The sequence below is a fragment of the Cryptomeria japonica genome, chromosome 5 (assembly GCF_030272615.1).
Source record: "Cryptomeria japonica chromosome 5, Sugi_1.0, whole genome shotgun sequence".
NCBI classification, from domain to species: domain Eukaryota; kingdom Viridiplantae; phylum Streptophyta; class Pinopsida; order Cupressales; family Cupressaceae; genus Cryptomeria; species Cryptomeria japonica.
The window spans coordinates 434,659,472-434,674,835 of NC_081409.1; positions in this window are offsets into that span (position 1 = coordinate 434,659,472).

The following is a 15,364-nucleotide window of genomic DNA, read 5'->3' on the forward strand; positions in this document are numbered from 1 at the left end:
CACCTTTCCTAAGTCATCATCAATCCGGTATACTCCTTTGCATTCTTTGCTTGCATATTTTCTAAGCATAAGGAGGTATAAATGATTTTTATGGAAGGCTTCCATGCCTTAGTGTTGTCACACTTTGAACGTAATTGCTAAAGCTTACCAAGTGTATGGATTATTTTCCTGACTCCATGCTCTAAACTAGCTAAATCTCTAGAAAGTCAAGAATTTTATTACAAGTATTTATTTTTATCCTAGGACTAACTTCTAGCTTCGTACAGGTGTGATGTCAAAATCAGGATACAAGGAAAGGAAAGAGCTGCTGAAGACATTGGAGACTGGATTTTATCCAGAGTTCAAGATTTCATCCAGATGGAAGGAAATCATTGATACCAACATGCATTTCCTGGGCTTTGATCAGATGCAGCGTCGGATGTTTGGATCCAGAGATCAAGTTCCTTCTCCAGCATATGCGAATATTATAAAGAGTGGCATTTTCCATGCCGCTGGATTTCCACAATCCATACAGTGCAGTGAGTTGATCCTGGAGTGTGCACGATGTTACGATCCGCTCACAAAAATGATCAAAAGTCCCAAGGGTGCTGTCATCGCCTACCTTGCTAAGGATGCCATTGCTGAGGTATTCGGAATTCCACGCAGTACAGACATGAAGGATGTGACCAAGTAAGATTATGCAGACAGATACACGAAGATGGGTGTATGCAAGAGTTTAATTAATAAAGAGTGGATGATTGAACCTAGGAATCATCATTCCAAGGCTCCCAAGACACTTATGTGCGTAGATTTTAAGGAGGAATATAGTGATTTGATATTCCTACTCAATAGAGTGATGGGAATGCCGCAGGGAGCAATATTTCATGGATGGATGTTCTACTTCATCCAGGATTGTCTTAGAGGAACACTAGTGAATTGGTCCAAGATCATAAGTGACAATCTGGATTTTCAGTTGAGGAATATAGAGCGGTCCAAGTCATTCGCCATGACTTCCTACCTGGTGTAGCTGCTTGCATGATTTGTTTCATACAGAGGATTAATATGCAAAGGTGAAGTCGGGAATGGGCAAGGACAATACAAGAGTTATGAATGCTACCCCCAGTTGAGTATGCACAGAATTGAAGACTACAAGAGAGTGAATGATGCATTCACTATGTACATCAAACGGATGCTGCAGGGCAGAATCCACAGAAGATTGTCCAAGGAGGCAACAGAGTTAATAGAGAAATATGGATCATGGTATATACAGTTTCCCACTTTCACATACCTCAGGATTCATGGGTTTCAATCTGAACCCTATAGACTTCCTAGGTATCCAACTGATAGAATGATATTGTTGGAAGTGGTAAGACAACTTCTAGAGTTCGATGTTATCCAGAGAGAGAAGCACAGGACATGAATGACATTCCCTATTTCAGTTGGGAAGATGTTAGAGGTCTGCCAATCCACCATACTTGCCAGCACTGCAGGTGAGGAGATTGCATTCTACAGATTTGCTACCTACAAGAAAAGAGAGAGATTCGATCCAGACAAGAAGGTCGGAAGGAATAGAGGAGAGAAGTTCACTCATAAGGTTGACATAGAAGATTATTGTTCTAACTTAATAGACAAACAAGCAGTAAAGAGAAGAATGTGGTCCAGAATGTCAGTGGATTTCATGAGGAGGTGTGGACTTTTCCTCATCCCCGATCAGGTATTAGATGATAGAGATCATACACACCCACATTATGAGAATGAAATGAAGAAGGCAATCCTATTGCCAAATTGGTCAGAGTCAGAAGAGATTGACCTGAATGTATTGATGAGAGAAGTCTTGAATTTCTCCCGCACATGGGTCGATATGCAGATGAATAGATTAGTTGACATGGGTGTTCCGTTCACTTATGAAAGGATGAAGCCGGAAGAGTCTACTTCCGAGGATGATTAGAGGACTGTCAGTGATGTTAGGATTCATGCAGACGAAGAGAGTCAAGCTCCCAAGAGAAGGAAGAACATGCCTGGAGAAGTCAAGGCTAGAGGGAAGAAGATTGAGGATGTGAAGAAGAAACAGAAGACTATCATTCCTCCACTTATCATTCCTTCACCCCCTCCCAGTGTCTCATCAATCGAAGTGATTGAAGTAACAAAACAAAATAAGGATACTCAGCAATGTTCCAACACAGTGATACTACCAAAGAATATTCAGGAGTTCCATGCCACAGCGACATCTGCACCTCCTGATGAGAATGATGACCAGCCGGGATCCCCTACTGCCCTTTTGGAAGTTAGTTTGGGAAAAGATGTATATGATTGGACTAAGGATAATCCTGATGATAATGATGAAGTTATCTATGCACTGAAAGACCTTGATCGAGAAATATGTCTCGATGATGGTATGGAGATGACCGCTATTCCTGAATGGTTGAAGAAGAGTATGGAAAAAAGTAAACAAATGATAGAGGTACAGCCTATTGATGATATTGATGACTACCTAGCTAAGAGTGCTAAGAAGGAGCCCAAGAGGGTGGAGATTTTGTTGCACATAGCTAGAGATGAGACAGGAACGCGGATCGTGCAGATCGCTGTTCCTAGAGCCGGCGTGACAACGGACACTGTTACTCCCATGGATTTCCAGATCACTTCAGTCGCCCTTGGTTGTCCATCCGCAGGGCAGGAATTCTAGGAGATTGGTGACAACCTCCAAGCAATCAATGCAAAGTTAGACACAGCGATTGCGGAGAATGAAAGGTACAAAGAAAAAAATATTAGACTCAGAGAGTATATTGCAGGGACAAGGCATGAGAATCCCACCCTTATTTCCCCTATTGCAGTTGACCATGGAATACATTCACACTGTGAGGTAGCGAGAGGTACACACTCGGAGGTGGAAAAGTGGATTGAAAGCACAAGAAAGCAGGCAGATGATTTCCTTACTCAGTTTATCTAAGCATATGATAAGACAACAACGCTTGTATTCAGAATCCAGTATTTGGAGGGAGTTTGGGAAGAATTCCGGCCTATCCAAGAGAAGACTATTCCACGCCTCCTGGCATTGAAGAAGGTTCCTAATTCCACCTTGGTCAGCGAGAACATTGTGCACATTGGAGACATATATAATTTCCATGGCTGGTATTGTGCATTACCCTTGAAGAAATCAGCTTATGAGAACGCCCAATCGAGTTGTATGGAGATGGAAGGATTAATTCAGGACATTCAGATGAAAATCCTTGCCTCGATTGAGGAATTATTGGGTGTTGATGTTAGTGATGCTAGTGGTTTACACTTAGCCGAATTAAGAGACAAGATGAAATTTATGTATTTCTGTCAGTTGGACTCTTTGAAGAAGAGTCAGATTGATGACTTGGTCTCTTTGTTGATTCATGTTCATAATTCGCAGAAGCTTATGCCAGAATGGGATAACACTTTGAATGCTTGCTTGGATTCATTGGATGTGATTGATTTACAGTAGGATACCTTGCCTAGCATTTCCATGGAGGAGTTAGATTCAGTATTGGCTAGATTCTTGGAGTATGCTAGGAGAGAGAGAGATGCAGGGAGGAATCTTCTAGAAGATTCTCTATATGATGACTAGGTATCTTTCTATTGGGCCATATGTTGGTGGCACCATTTTTGATGTAACCCTAATTAGGGCAATTCTAGGGTTTTGTTGGCATGATCTCGGCCGTTGATCTTAGATCAATCTGGGCCATCCATTTTGTAAGAGACTCTATATATGCCCCTTTGTCTCTCATTTGTAAGAGAGTTTTTGTAGAATTGTTGGTATATGCTACAGCTATTTGAATCCTAATTGGTTTTCAATTGTTGGTGATTTTGCTCTTCGAATGTTGTATTTGCATTCATGGTTCTCAATTCCTCCAAGTTAGATTAGAATTTAGATTAGAATTTATTTTCATGTATGTTAGATTGAGTGGAAGATTTGTTGAATTCATTTGTGTGGAACCCTTAGTCCATACCACTAGCCTCTTTCCGCTGGTAAGTGCGCCTTGTGTGGTCAACTGGAGTTTGAGTAAGCATAACTTCAACTATTATGGGTCTGTTGACAAGCATCAACTTGGATGGTGTCTACGTTTGATGGTAATAGTCTGAAAATTATTAAGTATAGCTTAGATGATTGCACTAAGCTTGTGTCAATACCTGATTGTGAGACCTTGCCTGGTTTGATTCCACTAAATCCATTCACCATTTCCTACATTCCTAGGATTAGAATAGATTTCCTGAACCCTATCCTTTTTCCCCTTTTTTTTAAGAAGTAAATCCAGAGCCTTATTGATAAATCTTAAGTTGTCAGCAGACCTATTCCGCATCATTCATGATAATCCAAATATTTGCGTAAGTCCCCAAAGTGAAACACATCAATTCACATCAACCACTGAACTTACCCACTCGTGAAGACCTGACATGTAGAAACCTTGGAATCACATTAGTTGATCTCATTCTTAGCATCTGAGGTGATTTTGTTCAAGAGAGGGTAAATTACCTTGGTACTTTATTCTAAAATGTTTTGTGCATAAAAAACACATCAACATGACTCCAACTCCACATAGAACCATCCTTTGCTCAAAATATCTTTCCAATCTAGTAGTTGATGAGCTAAAGGAACCATCAAACACATTTGCTGATCAAAATCTGAACTCATGTGTAAGCTGATCAGATTGTGGACAGTAGTGCTAATGCTCATTGTCACAATTCCAAGGCTCTCTAAAATATGAGCCATAGCATAAAGAAGTTCACTATCCTGGACCAACTTTGGAGGTAAAGTGTTAAAGTTTACAACATAAACCTTCATAAAGAGAACTCCTTGAGTTTAAAAGGTCTGAAATAAAGAATAACTACTGCTGTAAATGATTGAAATCAATGAAGCGCAATCTAATTGAATTGCTCTACATAGAGGACAACAGTAGTACTGTAATGTCCCCTTCTCAGTGATGTTCATTCAGAGGTCCATTGGCCTATTCCGGATACCTGTAGGCTAATTGGAAAGGAGAATTAGGGTTTCCAACTTTTGTGGAGTTTTGCACGAGCTTTCTAGGGTTTGTCAGGAGGGAATTCTTCAGTTCTGCTTATGGTTTCCTTCTGGGTTTTCCATGAACTCCAGGGTGGCATAACATGCATTTGTTTCTTTGGTGAAGTCAGAACTTACTATTTTTAGTAAGTTAGGGTTTGGCTGTTTGGTTGATGCAGTTCTACTGAGCTTTCCAAGCTCTTTCTCTGGGTGCGAAGATTATGTTTTTCAAAGCAATCTTTCTTGACGTACTATTTTTAGTAAGTGGTTGTATTGAACATTTCTATTTTTAGCAGTCTCGGACAGGGTTCTGACTTAGCACAATTCAGTGGTCTTCATTGCACAACTTCATCCTTGATTTTGGTATTAATCAGTATTGGAGTTATAAGTTATTTAATTAAATATTAATTCCTTATCCTAAGGTTTGATATTTAATTATTTTATTATTGATTAATCGTGTTTTGGGTGACTTAGGGAAAAGGATAAATATATGCTACTAATATCATTATTTCCCTTAGTCAGGTGACGCTGAGAATGATTAAACATGTCATGTTCATATTGTTTTAATATTGCAAGTTGTTCACCTAGCAAAAGTTCGAACTTTGCCTAGGGAGTTGGAAATAAGTGGACGCCATTTTGAAGGGACATGTTTAATTAAATTCAAATGTGTTGGGTGCATTGGAGGACATGTAATTTGGGCGAATTTGTGTGCATTTGCATTTGCATTTGAATTTGGTGGAGCAAGAAGTTATAAATAAGAGCCTTGAGTTCTCTTTTAGGATATCTTTGAAAATTGCATCGTTATGCTGTCGGTTTGGCTACTGAAAATCTGAGCTTCGAAGTTGGCTTCCTAGCTGAGTCTCAGTTTCGTACTTGCAAGATAGTACCTAGCTATGTCTTTGTGTTCCCATTGCTGATTGGTGAATGAGTTGCAGATTATGGAGTGTTCTATGTTGGATTTGAGTGTTTCTGGTTGCTGGTCACGGGACTGCTGAAAGTGAATTTTGCTCACCCCTCTTAACCAGGCGACTCCATCATTCTGGGTACCCTCTCATCCTTCCTTCCTAGCCATGGCGATACAATGTGTGAGTTTTTAACCATTTTAAATGAGCAATGAATTTATTAGATCAAATCGAACTTCCCAGGTATAGCGTGGGTTTTTGCATTTGCCTTGGGATGCGTGCCAAATGATTAGTGGTCTGTTTGGGTTGTAATTTGGTTGGGATGTTGTTGTTAGAGTTATAGTGGGGGATTGGGATTGATTTGAGTTGATTCGGGTGAAAACTGAGTGAGTTATGAGTATTTTGATGTTTCCATAGGCTGCTGAAATTGTACTTTCAGCCTGCAAATTAGTTGTAACAGAAAATTGCAGTCTTGTTGTAAAATCTGCATTTACTCCTCTCATCTTATCTTTATTTTGTAAGGTTGTTTCAGTAGTACTGATCGTCCCTTCTTTCTGATATTATTTGTAATCCCCACTACATAAGTGGAAGAGGTTGGCTTGCTGCCTTCTAAGTTTTGTAATTCAGTTTTTGTACTCAGTCCTCCCGTTGAATAAGCGGTAGAGTGATAGCTTAATGTAATGTCCTCCCGCTGAAATACGCGGTAGAGTGATTGAATTTTAGTTTCTTGTCATTTTCCCTTGGTCGGTTTACCGCCAAGAGTTTGGTTTCTATTCTGCTGGATAAGCAGAAGGGTTGGCTTGCCGCCCAGGCATTGTAATTTCAGTTTGATTATGGTTGCTAACGATCCTCGGAACACCGTATGCTCTCACCCTCCCAGACTGGGCTCTCGGTGAACAAAAGGTGGAAGGGTTCCCTTTCAGTAGTTTGGTTTATTTCTCTAACCTTAACGGGTTGTGGTGATTGCTTGTGTCGCTTATTGTTAAAAAATAAAATAAAAAATTACTGGGATACTACAAGTACCAATGAATTTTCCAAGTATAAGCATGAAAGTTGAGCATTCCAATGCTCAAAAATAAAACAAAGGTGACTGGAAAAACCCTCCAAGCAATCTCCAATTGAAAACCATTATTTGCATGACCAAAGAAATTGAACCAACTCTCTTGAATGAGAGAAAACCATAAAGTGAAGTAACTAATCTGCAACCAATCAGGAAGCCCAAATCTGAAAATCTGAGCCATTCTTTTCCAAAGAAGATGCCCAAGAGTATGCATTTGTTCAATGCTCCAATTTTGAAACAATATCTCATGGTTGCAAATTGCCCCTAGGTCCCAAACTCTGCAATGTGATCCACCCTCATCACTGAAATCAAAAGGAATTCCCACATCAAACTTGAAAAGTGGATTAACAAATGTCCAATCAGCATTTGTATCAAACAACGAATTATCAACTTGCTGATTACTATCATAGTCATGCTCCACCCAAACATTCCGCTGCTCCAAAATCACTTTTTCTGATCTTAGGGGACAAAGAGCAAGATCATACTCCTCTTGAATGCAATCAAACTCCTCCATTACCTAATTGATCTCCTTGGCCATTTGTCTATTCTCTTGCTCTCTTAAATGTTTGGCCTCATAGAGCTGATCATTTGCTTCAAGAAGTGTTTCTTGGACACTTTTGAAAGCAAGCCTAGTGGAATCAAGCTCAATGGTGAGCTCACTAACCTTTCCCCTCAATTGCTTATTCAAAGACAAAGTCTCATTTGCAAACTTGGTGGCAACATCTCTATAATGAATCATGTGTAAGAAAACCAATTTTATTCCTTCCATTGTGTTCTTGATCATGTGCAAATCAGCAAGGGGAACATTTTGTTCACATTGGTCTCTTGGTGTCATGAAGATGAGTTTTTCAACTAGGCTTCTAATGTCATCCAATCTAGATAAAGTGTGTATTTCATTTTCAGCAGATACCAACAATTCATTCTTCCAATCATAATCATGCAAGGCAAATGCATTGCTGTTATAATGAATACCAAAATCACAACTATCACATTGGGCATCAAAGTCTTCCAGGCCATCACAAATCACCTGTGCCTCTTCTTTATCACCCTCAACAATGAACTGTGAATCTAGATCAACAATGCCCCTATGTCTATGCTCAAGATCAGCAACATGCATTGATAAATCAGTCATGTCATTAACACCATCAATGCCATCTTCCATGTAAACATTGTTCTTTAAAACCAATACAATATTAGGATCAAAAGTAAATCCATCTCATGTTGGATCCTCTTCAAACTTAGTTTCTTTTACACTTGGATCCCAAATGCTAAAAGGCTGATTACTTTGTTTAGTTAAAAAGTGCTCACCATAGCTCCAAGTATCATCCAACTTAGATCTTGAATCTTGTCTTGGTTTCCACACATTGCTATTCTCACCAAGAGCGATGCTAGAACCAAGTGATGTTCCATCTTTCCACTCAAAGAGTGGATTGTCATATGTCTTCTCTATACCCATCTCAAACAATGGGCTATCATTGGAAACCACAAACTGATTTTCCAAAGAAAGTGAACTGCTGCTATGATGAATACCAAAATCAGAATCTTTGTCATACCTTTCAGCAGTGATTCCATGGCTGCCCCAAGTCTCATGTACCTCCTCTTCAAAGCTTGTCTCATCATCATTTTTAGCTAATTGGTGAACATCATCATACTCAACAAATCCCAAACTATGGTTTGACTCCTTGCTAGGATGTGGTGAAGGTGATGAAACATTGCTAGACTCAATTTGAGGGGAACCAAAAGAATTCAGACCTCCTTGTGGCTGATCTATCATAGCTTGTTCTATAATCTCAATGACAGTATCTTCTTCAATCTTCATTTGCTCTTCCTTTGGAAGCACATGAGTGCATTCAACACCATCACTAGCTCCATAAGAAACATTAAGGGGTCCATCATGCACAACCTCAAATATTGAGTTTTCTTCTTCTTGAATGACAACCTGATCAATGGTAGGTGCATGCATCACCAAAGAGTCTTCATGAAGCACTATCTCAAAGTTAGGTGTCAAAGCACCAACTCCATCATTTGTCTTTGTATTAAAGATATTATTTTTAGACTCTTCCTTATGTTTGGATTTCGCAAGAACCTTTATGAATCCCCTTTTAATATCTGGATCCTTCATCAAATTAATCAATCCTTGCATTAACTCACACATAGACTTATCTATTGTAGACATTCTTCCAAACTCTTATATGCAACCAAGAAATATCACGACCCAACAGGATGACAGGGAGAACTTGTGCTCTGATCAAATGAACACATAGGCTGGCAAGAAAACCAGCTCTGATACTACTGAAATATCCCCCTGAATTTTATTTTATTTTTAACACAACAAGATTCACCCTTTATGGTTAGAATAATCAAACTTGCGCAGGAAATGCTGAAAGTAACCCTTTCACTTTCTGATCACCTGTTGATGTGTTTTTTTACGCACATACAAACACATAATAAAATACCCAAAAGTATTTTATTTTCTCTTGAAATTTTTTTCTCAAACGCTGAAGATTAGCTTAAAGATCACTTGAGAAGACTCCAAGGTTCATGAATGTATGGTCACTACGTGTGGATAAGCTCTGTTGGTTGATGTGATTATGCTGGAATCACAAGGGGACTTACGTTGAATGCCTGAATGCTTGATTTGCTGGAACTTAGGTCCTATCTACCTAGTTAAAAGATTAAAAAAAAGAGCAAAAGAGATGGGGTTTGAGAAGTCTACGTTACTCCTAAAACTTAGAATGTAAGAAGATGAGTGAATGACTAGATGGAATCCTTCTGGGCAAGGTCTCACCATCAACCTAAACAATTTGACACAAGCTCAGTGCAATCTTCTAAGGACATTTCAAAGATTTTCAAATCATTACCATCAAATATTGCTCACCATTCAAGTTAATAAACAATGGACGCATAACAATTTGAGGTTAGGTTCATATCATTCCAGTTGACCACTCAAGGCACACTTACAATCAGTAAGAGGCTAGTGGTATGGACAAAACGGATTCCACGCAAATGCGTTCAACAGATTCTTCCATTCAATCTAATTATTTACCATCTAACATGAAGATCCAACAAGAAACCATGTACATTGTAAAGAAACAACACACTTTACCATAACTTCAATGAAAATGGAGTTTATTTACAACTTAGGCAACAATTTTTGCCTTCTCCTCCTACTCTACTCTAATTGCTATTCTATTCTCTCTATTCACTATTAACTATTCACCTTTATAAAATGAGGAGCCCGAGCTTTATATAGAGAGTTCATTTACAATGAAGGGCTAGGCTTGATTCTCCATCAATGGCCAAGATTTTACAATGATACCTTAATTAGGGTTTGTTACAACAAACATTCCTTAGCCAATGAGAAAATTACATTCAATGAGTGTGGACCAATAGATATCAGGGGTAGGTACATCGGATTTTGTGCCTTCATATATGAACTAGGTACATTGCACTAGACATATTGATGTGGACTTCATTGATTGGTGGAAGGGATGAATGGGCTGCCACCTCAATCTTACACTTGTAGACTTGATTTGATTCATCATCATGAAAGAGTGTTGAGCAATAGTGATGGTGATGATGAGAAGCAAATTTTGATTAAATCTTCTGAAACTATCCGCTTCTTCAATCATGTTTGATGTATGCTTGGTCTTGTGATGACTTTGATTGATTCTTCTCTTGTTCTTGGTACATTTGATGAATGGTGCACCTGGTTGAATGTAACTCTTCAATGCTGACTTCGATTCTTGGATTCCCAAAGGGAATTCAAGATTGCAAAACATTCTCCCATCATGAAGGTTATCCTTCCTTTATGCTCTAGTGTTTGCTGATGAAGCTTCTTGAAGAGGTCCTCCTTGTATCTTGTCCTTGGTGTTGAAATTTTCTCTTTGAAATCCTTGTTACAATCTTCCTCCAACCTGGTCCTTTTGATCTCTTTCCTTACCTCCTGCAAAACAAACAAATGGGCATCAAGCATACATGATATATAACCTTTACATACTCCCATCTTGACTTGATCTTATATTCTATATGTTGCAGATCTGATATGTGTTTCTAAAGAGGAGATCGCTTCTTGGTTTGAGCAAAATTTCCATTGCTCTGATGGAATTCGCCCCTTAAAGTGACTGATTCTGCTTCTTTGCTGATTATAATCACAGTTCCTACTCTTGAAGTTTGCTGCCCTGCTCTTGAATTCGTTTTTGGAGAAGTGAATTACCTTAAAATGGTGATCAAATGAGCATTTTGAATCCCTTATATAGGCGTCTAGGTTAGAGTCATGTCTCTTTGGGTACAGGCCGGCTTCGTTTTGTAATTAAATTTGATTTCTCTTTTCCTAGAGAAGGCCGACTTATCATTTATAAAAACACAATTTTCACTTCTCCTTTTGCAATTTGAATTTTGAATCTGTTTTGGCACCAAAATGCTTCGAATTTGAGGAATTCGCTCAAAATAGGGAGCAAGGTACATGATTTCACCAATTTCACTCTTGACCTTGGACAAGGTACATGACTTCAAGGAATTTCGCTCCAAATATGAGGCAAGGTACATGACTTCAAGGAATTATTTCACTCTAACATGCAATCGAGGTACATGCCCTTTGAAAAATTCGCTCCAATCAATGAGTAATGTACATGTCCTCAATGAGAATTTCGCTCCAAACTTGGGGTAAGGTACATGGTCTTAATGAGAATTTCGCTCCAACCTGTGAGTAAAGTACATGCAAATTTCGCTTCAAATCAGGAGCAATGTACATGACTTTCGCTTCAAATCAGTAGCAATTTACATAGCTTGGAGAAATTCGCTTCAATTCATGAGCAAGGTACATGACTTTAAGAGGGGTTCGCTCAAATTTGTTTGTAATGTATGCGACCTTAGGGAAAATTCGCTCCAAACTTAGAGCAGTGTACATGTCTTTAGGGAAAATTTGCTTCATTTTGTGAGCAATGTACAGTCCCTAGGAAAGTTCGCTCTAATGGGAGGGCACTGTACATGACCTTTGTACTGACTCTTAATTCGATTCCCTCAATTTTCTTTCGCTTTATTGATTCAAGCCTTAAGTGTTTAAACCATTCCACATGAAAACATTGTCAATTTGACCTTCAAAAAGGCATAAAGATGAATTTCGCTTCACTTGGAGGGCACTGTACAGGGTCTTAGGAGAAATTCGCTCCAATGAGAGAGCACTGTACAGTCTTCGTGATGATATTCGCTTGAATTCATAGGCAAAGGACGATACCTAAAGACAAATTAGCTCCAAATTTAGAGCAAAGAACACTCATTTAAGCAAATTCGTTGTTATCTCGTTTCCACTCCATGATGCACTCGCTCATTTCCATGATCAGCTAAGGGATTAAAGATGCTAAACTCGGTCTTCATCCTCCAAACATCCAAAAGGAATCCATATCGCTCCAAAATGATGGCAAGGGACAGCCACTAAGAAAGTTCACTCAAAATCTTGAGCAAAGGACAGTCTTATCAAGGAAATTCGCTCAAATTCTTCAGCAAAGGACATGACTTAGAAAATTCGGTACATGAACTTAAGGGAAGACTCTCCATTCAATCTTTTAACATTAACACCGTCCTCCTTCAGTCATTACTTGTCTTGCATCTGATTTGAGCCTTCCTTTGTTGGTGCTCACTTGGATTGCTTTGAAATGTCTAATCTGTGATGGAAAATCATCTTCCTCCTCCTACAATTCGTCTCATCTCTGCCTCAAATTTGCTTGAACAACCTCTGATGTTACCCTGGCCATGCTGGAAACTGCTTGAGAATCAATCTGAAAACTGTCTCTGTTGTTGATCAAAATAGCTGCAACCATCGTGGAATTCACCTTTAGACAATGTGCTGATGGAATTTACTGGGAAATTCAATCAAAATTTGCCTTAATGACTGCTGCTGCATGCTTCCTTGGACATTAGGAATAAAAACAATTTTCAGTAAAAATCAAGCTTCCTACAACCTATTCAAGTCTGGACATGATGATACAAATCAAGACATCTGGAAAATCTGCTAAAATCAGGTCTGATCTTAATCACTAAAACTGCTTTCTTAACATCTGATCAGAATCTCTTATTGAATGGTGCTACAATGACGAGAATCACTCTCTTTATATGGGCATTGGATGCTAAGGGTCTGTTTTACTCTGGTCTTGTTAAAGTGACACATCCTCATTCAAAGGCCAGCTCCCTATCTTTTTGATGCCACAGCTTGCAAGGAAACGGTGAGGTGGATGCTTTCCAAATAAGTCTTAAAAACTTTTTCCTTCACCTTAGAGTTTGGTGGGGCCCAATCAAGGCTACGGTGGTAAAGGAAGTCAAAGGAAATACTATGCCTTAAAACAAGCTTTTAAAATCTCCATTTCAGATTTTGTGGGGCCCAGCAGGAGAGTCCTTAAAAATCTTATTTAATTCTCCATTTTGAATTTAAAGTGGGGCCCAACATGTGCGACATGAGAAATGCGAGGTGTTGAAGAAAGGCCACGGGTGAAAGGGGAGAAGAGGATGTTGGGGGAAAGGGAGACATAAGGGGTATGAGGTGGGAGATAGAGGATACGTGGGGGAGGTAAATTTAGGATGTGGGAGGTATAAGGGGTAATGGAAGGAGTTAGGATATGTTGGGGAATAAAGTGGAGTGGGAGGTATAAGGGGTAATGAAAGGGTAAAGGGGTGTAGATTATAATGGGATGGGGGTTAGTGAAGGGAGGTTAGGGTGTGGGATGGAAGGGTAGGTTTAGAGAATGTGGGTGAAGGTAGAGGTAGGTGGAAATGTAGATGAAGGGTAGTGGATGAGTATCCTAGGATGGAGAGAGGGTTAGGTAGGTAAAGGTATAGGTTAGAAGATGGGATGTAAGGTAAGGGACATGGAAGTGGTAGGTTATGTAGAGATGTGAAGGAGGTTAAGGTATGGGGTATAAAAGGTGGATGGAGGATAGAGGATAGGCAGGTAGAGGAGTTAGAAGGTATGGTAAATGGAAGTGAAGAGTGGTGGAAATGGAATGGTGAAATGGTGATGGCAATGATGAGAAATGGAAATGGGAATGATTGGGTTTGGGCACTGTTGTGACGTATTCACACATCGCCCCATTGCAAATGGGGACCCCTGCTTTTTTCTCTCTAGGGTTTGTTTTCTAGGTCTTTTAGGTTTTAGACTGTTAGCTTTTGCATGGTGAGTGCTGTCAGGAGGATCACTGGATAGCAGGCTTTGCTTGAGAGAGGGTGAGTCAGTTGATGCTCCAGGTTAAGGGCATTTTTTCAAGGTCTTCCTTAGGCTTGGTTTTGCTGGTGGTGTCCCATTTGAGTTCGAGGAAGTCAGTGAGTGGTTGAGCAAATTTGGCTAAGGAATGGAAGGGATGAATCAAAGATCTAGCCTAGGACAAATTCAAGCTAGTTTGAAGGTGAATTGAGCCTAGAATGGGAATTTCGCTCCTGACCCTTCCAAAGGGTCTAGAGCGAAATTCATGTAAAACCCTATTTTCCACAAAAACTGGGGCTATATGTCAACCTAAAGGAGAAATTTGCATGATCATGAGGAAAGGAGGCCTAATGAAGTTTGTCCAAGGTGTGAGGAGGAGAAAATATGTGAGAAATTGGCTCAAAAGGTGAATTTCGCTACTGACCCTTCCAAAGGGTCCAGAGCAAAATTCATATTTCCTCTATTGTGCTTCTTAGCTTGACCAAGTTAGGAGCTTCTAAGGCATGATTTGGTAGGTTTTGATGCATATTTGCCTTGAAGAGGAATTTTTGGATCTCAAGATGATGAAAGCTAGCCTCAAATGAGGATTTCGCTCCTGACCCTTCCAAAGGGTCCAGAGCGAAATCTCCCTGTCTTGCCTTCCTTGGCCCTGAAAACCCAGTTGAACCTTGCCTAGACCAAGTTGGGTGATGGAATATCTTGATAGTGAAAGAAGGAAGTTGAATTGATCAAGTTTGATGGAGAATGGAGTGAACCAAGGTGGGACTTTGGCCAAGATTGTGATTTTCGCTCCTGACCCTTCCAAAGGGTCCAGAGCGAAAATCCTTATACACCTCAATTTATCACTTGTCAAGACCAAATTCCTAGTTTTTGAGGCATGTGTGGAGGTGTTTATGAATGTTCTAACCTTAGGAGGTGAGTAAAGGTGGATGAGGTGAAGATTTTAGCCAAGAATGAGAATTTTGCTCCTGACTCTTCCAAAGGGTCCAGAGCGAAATTCTTGAAAACACTTATTTTTCCTTTAGCCAAAGTCAGGACCAAGGTGGAGATGCATGAGGAAGGATCTTTGTTTGCTTCCCAAAGAGGGTGAGAGTTGGAAAAGTCAAGGATCAAATCCAAAACATGATTTTCGCTCCTGACCCTTCCAAAGGGTCCAGAGCGAAAATCTTTGTAGCCCATTTTTCCTTCCCAATTTTGGCTAAGTGTTG